The sequence below is a fragment of the Solea solea genome, chromosome 7 (assembly GCF_958295425.1).
Source record: "Solea solea chromosome 7, fSolSol10.1, whole genome shotgun sequence".
Taxonomy (NCBI): Eukaryota; Metazoa; Chordata; class Actinopteri; order Pleuronectiformes; family Soleidae; genus Solea; species Solea solea.
This window is the reverse complement of record NC_081140.1, coordinates 15423162-15435814: the sequence shown is the minus strand read 5'-3', so window position 1 is coordinate 15435814 and position 12653 is coordinate 15423162. Positions and strand designations below refer to the sequence as shown.

At 40.5% G+C, this 12653-nt stretch overlaps 1 protein-coding gene across 2 annotated transcripts in view; it reads right to left on the bottom strand.

Annotated features, from left to right (window-relative positions):
• The window catches only part of arhgap35a (Rho GTPase activating protein 35a), a 58963-nt gene that overhangs the window by 23711 nt on the left and 22599 nt on the right, over window positions 1-12653 (bottom strand). The gene's annotated exons all lie outside the window — the stretch shown is intronic.

The window sequence follows — 12653 nt, the reverse complement described above, 5'->3', positions numbered from 1 at the left end:
CCTCTCTTTGCAGGACAATTTGTAAGAAACAGAAACCTCCCAATAAGACAAGACAGCCAGCACACAGTGTGCAGTATAAGACTACCCCCTCCATGTCATAACTAAGGCGTGAATGTATTAAAACAGACATTAAAACCACTATTAATCATGAAAAGCTCTTTTGACAGAGTGCACAAAAGCAGACAAAGCCTTCACTGCAGTGGAAACGGGAGTTTGTCAGACAACAGAGAACTGTGGATGCACAAAGATGAACTTCAAAGTCTAATGCAGCAGTCACACCTGATATGGTGTTAATTTTTGGACACAAAGTGGATCGTGGATGTGCACCGTGGCGAAAACTCTGCCTCATACAATGACACATTTTGAAGTTTAGTGGAAAAACAGAGGCACACAAAATGGCACAGAAACTATCTTGTGGCACAAATAATGAGAATGGCGTGATGCAAACATTTTTGTTCGGTGTGGCCGCAGTATAATGCTGATACACCAGAAGGGTAGACAATGAAAAGGAAATGGTAGGAGGAGTAAGAAATTCACTACACTGAAACACATTTTAGAAAGAAAAAAAAAAATCACCCCACAACCATTTGCAAAGCTGGAAGTTACAGTAAAGCCTTGAAACACTCTATAAAGCAAATTCAGGCAAAACATTACCACTACAGAGGAAATACTACAGTCATTCACCAGGTGTAAAACCAAATGCCAGCAGAAAAGGGAATTAATATCAAAAAGAATGTCTTGCATGTCTTGTGTTTGAAACTTGTATAAAAAATGTGAAAAAAAGTGTCCAAAGAGATAGTCCCTGCAATAATAAGGTGCATTGTGCTGAGCTAGATTAATTCACATGTTCAGATTACAGGGCACACAGCCTAAATTGCAATCAACCACAAAACATGACTTGCTGCCCTTTGGATATGGTCCACCGGTTAAACTGAAACATGAATCCAATCTGCTTATCATCAATTTATATAGTATCTACATGAGCAAAGGTTACATGTGAAATCTCCAAACTGCAACTCAGCAAGCTGCTTTCATTCTAATACTGTCCCATTACAATTACATGTGATAGATAGATAGATAGATAGATAGATATATATATATATATATATATATATATATATATATATATATATATATATATACCACAGATAGATATAGATAGATAGATAGATAGATAGATATCACAGATAGATATATCTATCTATATATCTATGCAGGATATATAGAGTTAGCTATCGCATTAACTTTCTTCGAAATTAATCAAAATGTTCCTTTTGGGGGTCACAGGGGATTTCGGGTTGGTTAGTGCCTATTCTGTATCTGCAGAGTGAACTGTCTTGTCATGTTTGTGATAGATGTCTTGTAAGCTGACAGGGTTACATTAACAGAAAAGTACAGAGGTCATACAGCAGACCTACATTAACACAAATGTCCTATGAGAGTTTACACAGAAAAAGGCACACATGCACATACACAGGCGACTAAGATTTTATCCTACTATGTGGCATCCTGGGTATCATTGTGTCATGTGTTAAATAGGTCATGGAAGGGACCAGTTGTGAGGGTGTCTGGATTAAATAAACACCAACACTCCCAAAATCCCTGTGGTGCTCGAGACAAGACAGGCTCAGCACGCATACAGATGCTTTGCTAACAGCTGCTTCAGTGACCCGCCTATCTTTTCTAAGAATGTTCATATGTGTGCATTTTGTATGTCAGTCTACAAGTCCACACACATTTTGGGACACGCAACTAAAACAGTACTGCAACTTATGCAGTGCAGGTTAGGTGTGTGTGTGTGTGTGTGTGTCATACAGAATTGCAGTACAATAAATATAAAAAGGGGGAAAAAAGGACATAAAACAGTTTTCTTTCCCTTTCCGGCCCACCTTGGTGACATGACAGCTCAGAATTCAATCCTAAGTGATGTGAGGATGCAGCGGTTTAGAATGAAGCAGGCAGATAATGGTGGAAAATAAAATGCCTCATGAGACTGATGTGCCCAACCCAAACTAACAAACTGAAACTCATATGTGACATTACAGCCACATATTTCAGCTTCTTTCGTCGCTCTGTCTTCTGGGTGTTTACAGCATTTCATACACAATAGACCTAGTCATTTAGGGGATACATTTCACTGCTGCCTGTGCTTGACTGGTCTTAGTGCAGCACTCCAGTTGCAGAGCAGTCAGGCAGCTAGTCCCAATTTACCCTGAGGCCTGGTGTCTGGTGCGCATGTCCAGCCACATACCATTGTCTCAAGGCCCAAGGTTGTTAAGGGCCGAGGCACAGATAGCTTAGGGCCTGCACTGCATCTGACCCAGAAACATGAGGGTAAGCAGAAAAGGAGAGGGAGAGAGAGCAGGAGGTGGTGGAAGAGATACAGGAAGGAGTTGAAGGCAATGGGGGAGGAGACAGGGGGTGGGAAGTTAGTGCACACGGAGAGGGTGGGGGTAAAGAGAAGAATGGGTATGAAGGAAAGGGGAGAGAGGTCAATGGTCTGGGTCATTTGAGCAGTACATTGCAATCCCCTCAGGCAAGAGAAGCAGGGTGTGGTGAGGCCTGGATGAGTTGGCCTGATGAGAAGATAGGATGCATCTGTAGGGCACTGGAGTGCAGCCTGAAGCTAACACTGGGGCGGCAGTGCATGAAGTTCATAATACCACGTGCTACTAAGACCAGCAGGGAAGAGGCTGTGTTCACTGGCCATGAAAAGAGACCATGTATCGTTCACGGGGTGGCTGCATTCCTTTCATTACAAAGACGAGTTAGCAAGGGAGCATTGCCCAAGAGTTTGACTTTCATTCATGCCTATTTTCATACACAAAAAAAGTCCCCACTGCTTTGATACACAAGCCTAATAACTACAGAGTTGAACCACAAAAACTATAAAACGATGCGAGTACTTTTATTTCTAATATTGTACCCAGGCAATAAACACATTTTAGGCTTTTCAAATATAACAAGCACATTGTATTTATTTCAGTCTTACATATTGAAAACTGCTGAGCAAAAATAAACAAGCAAGCTTGCATGGATTCCCAGCAAGCCCTCCGGTTGTACAGTATTATACAGTCAGGTAGGCTGGGAGTTGACAGAAACAAGAGTTGTGAAATAGTCATGAACGAGTCTGATGGCGATGATGACGACAGAAAGGCAGCAGGGAAAATCTCTCTCTCGCCCTTTTTCTCTAAATACAACAGTCTATCCCATTGCTTCAGTGCAGAAAAATGTTTTGTCTCTTCTTTCCCTCCCTCTGCCAGATGCAAGTCTGTACTTCCACATTCTCCTTTTGTTGCTGCTCTGCTGTCTCTGTCCTCTATCCCGCAACATAATAATCATATAGCCCATGTCTTTTTTTTCCTTTCAAGCACTGTCTCCATCACTTTCTCCCACGCTCCTCTTCCTACCGATTTCCTCACCCTCTCTAGAGACTTGTCCATTAGTAAGATACGTGGGTCATAGACAGAGGACTGAGGTGTGGGTGGGTGGACACACTCGTTCCACCGACACCGCTTCCTGTTAACGCTGTGCTTTCACTGGACAAGGGTATTGTCAGATGAATATGCAGAATGCTGATGAATATAGAGAACAAAGAGAACACGGGTGGGGGTGCTGATGAAGACAGAAGCAAAACGACACAATGCAAATATAAAGTGCATAATCAGATAAATGTACAGTGGTACCAGTTCTTTAGAGGTCAGTGCTGAAGTAACAGTCCCATAATGATGCCAAAGCTGTAAATACCAGGCAATTATGTGTGATGCTGTACTTTATTGTTTATTCTCCAGCATCACAGAGGACAAGCGCTCAAATGTTTGGGCTCATTTCACTAAATTTGGCAAATTTGTCTCATGAGTAAAACTACAGATATGAGTGAAAGGGGAAACACAGGGGGTTGATTGTGTCCGTGCTATTGCTAACAGAATACTGCTGGGCGGTATGAGCAAAAATTTATATCACCATATTTTCATAATTTCAACACACACACACATTTACAGGCACCAAGAGAAAAGTTGGCAACCTACGGTCATAAATATATTTGTATTGTGGGGAGACAAGTGAAACGCAGCAGTGTGAACACACACACTCGACACAGCAGTCACGCAACACAGCCGTGATGCACACCAAATGCATCTTGTGTAAACCAGACCTTAAATGTGTGGCAATTTACTAAATATGCATCGGTTTTAAGAACTTAAAATGTTTCAACTAAGCAATTTTTGACTGACAATATCAGTCAAGCAATAGACACAGAAGTCCAAATGAGGAAACAGGACTCTGGGGAAAAACTGCTCATAGAACAGAGGGGTTGCCAATTTTCTATAAAAGATTTACTGCCTTTCCGTACATTGCTTTAAACAGAGGACCCTGGTGTCTGGTGATGAGGTAAGTAGTACACTTTTCCTCACATTTCCTCCTAAATTATAGAAAAAAAATGGAATCAAGGTATTGATAAGTATCGGTTTTGAAAAGCAGTACTGGAACCAATAGCAATAAGATCCTAACAATACCCATCCGAAATAGCCATATGTTTAACAATTAGTCAAATAAATGTAGCTAATGTAAATGGTTCCACACACCACATTAAGAGCACTTTACATAAAGTGCTCTGTGGTCCGGTGTTTCTACAAAAACACAAGTCATTTGTCTCCTCTACAAACACAGCACATCCATCCATCACTTACCACACAGGAAATATAAATTTCCTTGCTGTTCCCATCTACCGTATGTGTATGCACATCAGCAGAAAACAAACACTGCAACCTCCCTATTGCTAATGCATTTCACATGTGGCCAGGCAACAGAAAAATGCACCAATCAAACCACACAAGCAAATCAGACAGTGATAAATTATTCTTATCAGTAAAAAACACCGACTAATGCCGCGTTTTCATCATGGTACGGTTTGGTTTTGTTTGGTACAGTATGGGTTAGGAACGGTAAAGCCCTGGGTCAGGCTTGCGTTTCGACTGAGAACAGTAGCTTTCTAGCCGCATCAGCGCGATACGTAGTGTGACATCGAATGTGACACAACAGACAACAACGGAGGATATCCAGCAGCTTTATTTTTCTGCTCAGTTTGTGGCCGTTTGCCTCAACAAGACAGTACTACTCCTAATGGAAACACAAACAAAATATGCACCGTATTGTACCAAACCAAACTGTTCCACTCGGTGTAAACACGGCTTAAGGGATCAGCACAGTGCAAATCAATCTATCACTCCCTTATAAAACACAAAGTCTCTTTGTATTAAGGCATTTTAACTAGGGCTTGTAGCAGTAGTCTGTGTTATTCACATCTTTCACTTAGCAAGATCACGTGCCTGTGCATTAGCATGATCCAATGGCATAAAGATATATCCACATGAAAAGACCTAAGATGTCTCTCCAGCAGCACAAGCATACAGTACTAGCCCATCTAAACAGGCACACTCCCACTCTGACACAGAAATGCATATTCACTTTATCCTGTACTCACTACTGAGTCCACAGCTATTGCTAAGCTACTGTAATGTAACGATGCACTGGCTTAAGTGCCCCCCTCCCCCGATACTGACAGACAGACCCCCTGAGGAGAAAGCCAAATGGGCAGACAGAGGGAGGAAGGATATGCAGGATCAGAGGAGAATATAAGACCAAAAAACAAAAAAACAGACACAAACAGTAACTCAACAATTGACAATGCAAGATACTGGTATAAGAATAAGACAGAGGGAACAGGGCTGCAGAGGAGTGTGTCATTGTGGTTTAACATTTAACCTGCACCAGAAGACCTCACTGATAACACAGCAAAATATGATGCGTTGGAACGTGGACAGTGACGGCAATACTTTTGAACCGACTGATACACTCATACGTTCAAGCACAGATAGTCACATCAAGATGGCTTCTTCTTCAAGGATTGGCTTTCAGTGTTTCTGCAGCAACAGCTCTGTGACCTTCACATGCTGTTTCTGTGAAGTTTTTTTAAACTACAACATATTAAAAATACACATACCCTCTGATTTGTTTTCTCAAATACGCTGGTTTGATGTCCCACTCTATTTTACGATGAACTTCATAGACATCTTCATTTGCATGTTTACTCTACTATAAAAACTGGCTTTTTGAAGCTTAATCTGGGGCTCTTTGAAATAATAATTGTTATAGTTTAGGCAGTCACTAAAAATAATGAATAAAAAGCATTTATGCTGCTTAGTGGCTGAACTTTATGGATAAAACACTAAGGCCCACTGTGCTACATGGAAATATTTCCTCCTGGAAATCCCTGTTCAACAGGCTACACAAGTAAAACAACAAGAACAACAAATGTTGCTGTACATGCAAGGTCAGACAGAGAGACAGACAAGTCTGTTTTGGTTTGATTCTAAATCTCATCTGTGGGTCTCCACTCCCCCCCTCCTCGCCATCTGCCAGGTATGAACCATCTTGCTCCTCATTTCTTTCAGTGCCTCTGGCCCTTGTCATATTCTTCCAATATTTTGCCCTCACTCAATCCTAGCATGCTCCTTCTTGCTGCCTCTCAGCTTCCTGTTCCTGCATAAAGTATCTAACCTCACAGCCCAGCCTCTGTCAGACTGGCAGACTGTGTGCCAGTGATGTTGCACGCATAGATCTGATCCTGTTTCCTCTGCCAAGAAGCTTGTCTGCATCAGCACGAGTGTATGCACACATTCAGACATCCAATACAGCTGTCCTGTCCTCCAAGCCCAACTTGATGAAACAGCATAAACAAACAGATTTACACTGTACACAAATAAGTCTAATCCACCTAACAGGGGAATGAGGGCTGATGCGTTGTGAATGCACAAACATGCACACATGTGAATGTAGCCATATTGTGGTTAAATATTACAACATTTATAGGAGGAGAAGTGTCTAAAGTCTTTGGGGGGGGGGGGTCATTAAAACCAGCACCTAAACTTCCACCTGAAGCAGCTGCTGAATGTAAATGGTCCTGTAAATGGTTAGACACAAGTGGTGTGTGTGTTAAAAAATGGGGTTTACCCATTTACCTTTAATTATTTTACATAACTAATTATTTTTTAATTATTTTACATAACTGTAAACGTTCATAAGCAAAAGAATATACAACATGAATCATTGTTGTAAATTGAAATTTGCTTCCAGTACGTCCTCTGTTTACAACTAAAATCAGACTGCGCATAATGGATTTCCTCAACAAAGAGTTAAAATACTCGAGAAGTAAATGTTGAATAATAGAATAAACAGTTAGTGAACTGCGCATCGTCCTCTCTATTTCCTGTAAAAAACTAACATAGATGATGAACTCTGGAATAAAAGACTTCATATATTAAGAACATTTCTTGATAAAACAAATTTGACAGCACTACGTGCTTTAGATTTCCAATAACTTCAACTTTTTTGAAACCACAATTGGCCTCTAAGGCAATGACGGTATCCACATAAAATACAATGATTTATAAAGCTACATACATTAACTTTAATATAATTGTAATTATTAACCCATTTTCAGTGGAGCACTCATCCTTCGCGAGAGCAGGTTCTTAATAGATCTGCTGGGTGTGTTTTCCAGATGGTGAAGGAGATGGGAAAGCTGTGCACACTCACAGCGAAGTGCTGCGAACACACAGCCTCATTTCTATTACTTTATCTACTGCTGTGAATATTGTGACTGTAAGACTAAACTCTTAGTGCAGTCTCAATTGCAAAAAAATGCTTGGGGAGTTCCTCCATCACATAGAATATGAGTTGTATTCAAACCTTGTATCTGAAAATCCACAATCACATTTATTTTTGCATTAATGACATATGTAGAGGTACAAAGTAGCTAGAAAGGTTCTCTGTATGGCCACACTACAGTCCCTAAATAACTGATTTTGATTAATTATTCAATATATATACAGTGTATATATCAAATATAGATGGAGTGAGAAAACACAGGAATCAGAAATGTACAGCTGCCAAGACTTTAACATTTGAATATCATTATCTTTGAAGTTCAAGTAACAGAATCATTTTCCTTTTGATCACCATTCAGAATACAAGGTTAATGCTGCTTAACTCCCTCCATCTGGACTTATAACCTGCCGGCTCTGAATATAATCATGTGCTATGATCTCAACAGGGAGATCTTACATCAACCAGAGATCACCCAAACTGTTACTAGGTGACAGATGGCACACACACACAAAAGCGGCCACCATCCAACCATCTAACACCTAGGCCATATGTTCCAATGTAGATACAGCACGTTCACATCTCACGTCTCTCTCTGCTTAGATTTCATAAGTTTAAACAAAATGTGTTTTTTTTTGAGCAATGAGCTTTCTTCTCTGCCAAGAAAAATGTTCATGCACCACTGATTCTTGAGACCAATTAAATCTGAAAATGACAGAAATTAAGGAACATGTTTGGGCCAAGAAGGAAATGGAAGATAATATGAACTTTTCTACAGTATGTGCTCAGAAAATGCAAGACACTGGCTGCATGTCAAATGGCATATGCCGGCAGCTAACGTGCACCACTGCAAGGCTGTGAATGTCACATTGTATACAGACTGTTGTCATGTGTGTGGAGTCGATGTGCTAATGGCCCGGGCCGGGCAGCAGCATCACCGTACCCTGCCAGTAGCACAAGAAGACTATTCAGGAGGTGCCACTTTCAATCGCATTTAAAGTCAGTCTTCCCAGTTCATCCCTGCTCTGTGAAAGGCTAGTAAAGCAAACAGCACTAATAAATGGTTTTTGCTTGACATTGCACTGCAAACTAGATTTGACAGCCTCTCTGATAGTTAAAGATACAACCTAGATTCAAACAACAGTTGTAGACAAATCATCCCAATAAAGCTGTTTGTACATTTACTTTTTTATTGAACTGGACACTTTGGAAAAGATTGGCTGAGCTGGTGAATGTGTTGAAAAACACCTTGTTATGAAGAAATTGATTTAGAGACTACGGTCTTCTAAAGGCTTTTATTGTTCGTAGACACAAGAGCAAAGCAACGTTTTCTTGTTATTTTCCATCTGGAAATGCAAACTCTAAAAAAAAGACAGACATGAAATAAAAGCAAACAAAAGAACAAAAGTTTGTTGCGAGTGTAGTGAGGGGTAGAGGAGTTCTTCAAATCATAAATGAGGCAATGAAAGATAAAGGGGGAGAGGAATTAGAGTTTCCAGCAACGTGAGTTCGGGGGAGAGAGAGAGAGTTAGAACTGGCGGAGAAGAGGAGGTGGTTAACACAAGAGGCTTCTGGTAAGTGCTTAGCACTTGCGGTCGGCTAATGGTGCACTGATAGGACTACTTTACGATTGCTCATCACCCTGACATGCCTAAACATGAAAGAAATAGCCCCCTCTTAAGAGACAACCACTTTCCCTACATCTTTGCCATCTGCCTTCTCCACAGTTGTCTCCACTCCGATGCAAGATTTAAGGTAATGTCACTTTCCTCCCTGATCATTTTTGCTCCATCACCATGTCATCCATCAATATTTGTTGGCATTTGAAAACATAGTGGCATCATGCTGCATGTCCTGGGAACAAGATAAACGTACAGAAGGAGACACGTGCTTGAGATACACGCGCACACACACACGTGCGCACACACGCACAAACACCCTAAATCATCCACCGAGGAAGCGAAAAGAAAGCTCCACAGCACACTACTACAACGGATGACACACAGCGGGGGGGGAAATGAAGAGCCCCAGAATGAAGTGGAGGACTGCTGCCAAAGAAGGGTGAGTCACGGCAGAGAGGAAAAAAGCTAATGATACAATTGAAAACACCTGAACCTGCCACGGTGTCAATTAAAGGTAATGACTTTTTACTGGTTGCCACAGAAACCCAACTGTTGGCACAAAGGCAGATGGCTGCAGAGCCCCCACCCCAATCACCCCTCCTCTTTCTCCAACACTTTAATTTTTTTGCACTCTCTCTCTCTCTCTCTCTCTCTCTCTCTCTCCCTCTCTGCCCTCCCATGAGCAACATCACCAAAGTGCAAATGCAGGGGGGCAAACAACAGCCAAACAAATAAAACCCATCCATGCTTTAATAATTCCCAACTAAAATACCCTCAGCTTTGTCACTTCAGAAACCAAATTCAGTGCAGCAGTGGATAACTACTCTAAACATCCCGAGTAGCTCCTCGCACAATATCTACAGTATATGTGAACACATCACCTTTAAAGCACTCCGCTTACATGTGGGCGTGTCACCTCTGAGCTTCTTCTGCAGTCTGAGCGGAGGAGGCTGACAGGCTCTGGGGCAGATAGTCCAGGGGTTACAGGGGTTATGCTTGGTCATCCATTTTAAATCAGTCTCCAGACAGACACTAGAGCACCATTACAGTTCAAGACTTTGCTGCTTCGCACTGATCTGCCGGCAGCTGCAGCGGTATTACGGCCCAAGGCCAAGCTCACTGTTCAACCCTGCCAAGGCTCACTGACTGTAACTGTCTCCCCGCTCTACAGTTCCCTCTCCACAGTCGACGGAGTTAGGGTCAGCTATTAGCATAGAGAGATGAACACTTCCTAAGGGCCAGACTATTGTGTAATTGTGTCCGTGCGCATGTAGAACCATGAAACAGCTTATTCAACCTTTCTTGCTGTCTTATTTGATATTCTACTGCATACATGGCAATCCTGTGGTCACTGGAGAACTGTAAGTGCAATTTTGCTTTGTATTTGTTTTGTTTTCATACTGCAAATTGATTTATTTGACCACAATAAGTCGTAAGGCAGGAATAACATTGTACATACGCACATGCACACCACTATGTATACTGTATAGCAGTGGAAAGCTCTTACAAATGCCAAAATCATTCTCTATAGCTGTAGTAGAAGTCTTAAACCCTGTCCCTCCAAGCCGACATAAAGGACAGTGGTCAACACACAAAAAACGGTATTATACAATAAATAAACTTAAAAAATATTATTTATTTATTTTTGGTCTTAATTATTAAATGGAAGCAAAACATTCAGCTAGCTTAGCTCAATATAAGATTGGAAGTTGTGGAATGGCTACTACTTGTACAAAAGCAGAAGTGTAAAAGACAATAAAATAAAATATAATAGACAATAAAAGACAATATAGAGTATGTCACTAACAAACTTTAGAGGAATATTTTTGTTTTTAAACTTTGGACAAGCCAACCATTTCTCTGTGTTAGCATTCTTTAGGCCAATCAGAGAAAATGGTCCTCTGGCTCTGATCGTCTCTCTACAGGACACTAAAGAGGGGACATCCCAAAATGTCAAGCTATTGATTTAACAGTGCGCATGTTTTAAATTTCTTCCCGGGCTAGCAAAAGCTGTTCCCACCTTTTGAGACCTTTAGCCTGTTTTGAGAGTGACAATTGGAGGTAGTGAGCAGTCTCTAAGTCTGGACCTGCTGAGAAAGGTTGTAGAGATTAGCAAACTGGAAGAGAAGTTATACGCTGTACAACTCTAGAAAAAAAAAATCGATCATGACATCTATTGACCTCATCCTCCTCCACATTTCTAAATCTGTATTTCTAAGTTATACTATGTACTGTATGTAGGCTATTATATTATTTATACTTGTTAATATTAATATGTATATTCTGAAAATTGTTATTAAAACTATTTTCTATGCTCTGTTCCCTTTTCGGGGCCAGAAGGAAGAAAATGTCTCAGGAAATGGCAGGGGGTGAGAATTACATCACACTTTCTACTTAAACAGGAAAAGAACCAGGTTGGATTTTATAGCTTTTCTTCTGGCACTTATCCAAGTGTATCACTACATACAACCACACACACACACTATTCTTTCGATCCATACCCACTTCTCTCTCTGATTGGCACTGTTGCTCCACACTACATCATATCCCATGTTTGTATGAGTCAACTGGCTAATTATGTTACATGATATGGTTCCATGTTCTTGGGGAAGGCAAAAAACTAGGACACTAGCATATAAAAGGTCTGAACTTAGTTATGCTTTGTTTTGGTCTGAGAAGATCTGAAATTAAAAAAAAATGTATAAATGGAATTTAAATCATAAATACTGTAATTTAACTGGAATCTTATCTTATCTTGAATATTATTATTAATATTATTCCATTAAATTCTCCATATTGCATGTTTTTGACTGTGGGAGGAAGCCGGAGAACCCAGAGAGAGAATGTCATATAATTTAATTACAACTGTGTACAATATAAAGCAGTAATGAAAATTGTTGGTTTTCTGTCTATAATAGTGTGATTTTGACCATATTCTGTAAAGGAATTTAGGAAAAAGGTATGTAAATAGAACTAAACTAAGGTGAATTTATGACTTAAACATGCAATCTCTTTGTTAATTATGTTAGTGAGTTCTTATTTTATTCCTAAATAAAAAAAATAGGGACAAAACAGTAGTAAAGACACCCCAAAGAACCACCCCATTCTAAAACATGTTTTTATTCACAGTACTGGACCAGTATTAATGCAGCCTCTGCGGCATCATAAATGCACACATGCAGCTGTGTGTACCATCATTAAACCTTTCTAATCCTCGATGTCAGACAAAGGAGGGTCAGGCACGCGCTACCCGTCTCCTGCCGTCAAGTGATGAGAGGAGGCTAAGGTCATTACCGTGATCGTAGTGAGAAAATAAAGAGGGATTATTGTACTAGAGTCTACTCAACACACATCAGGGGACTTAAG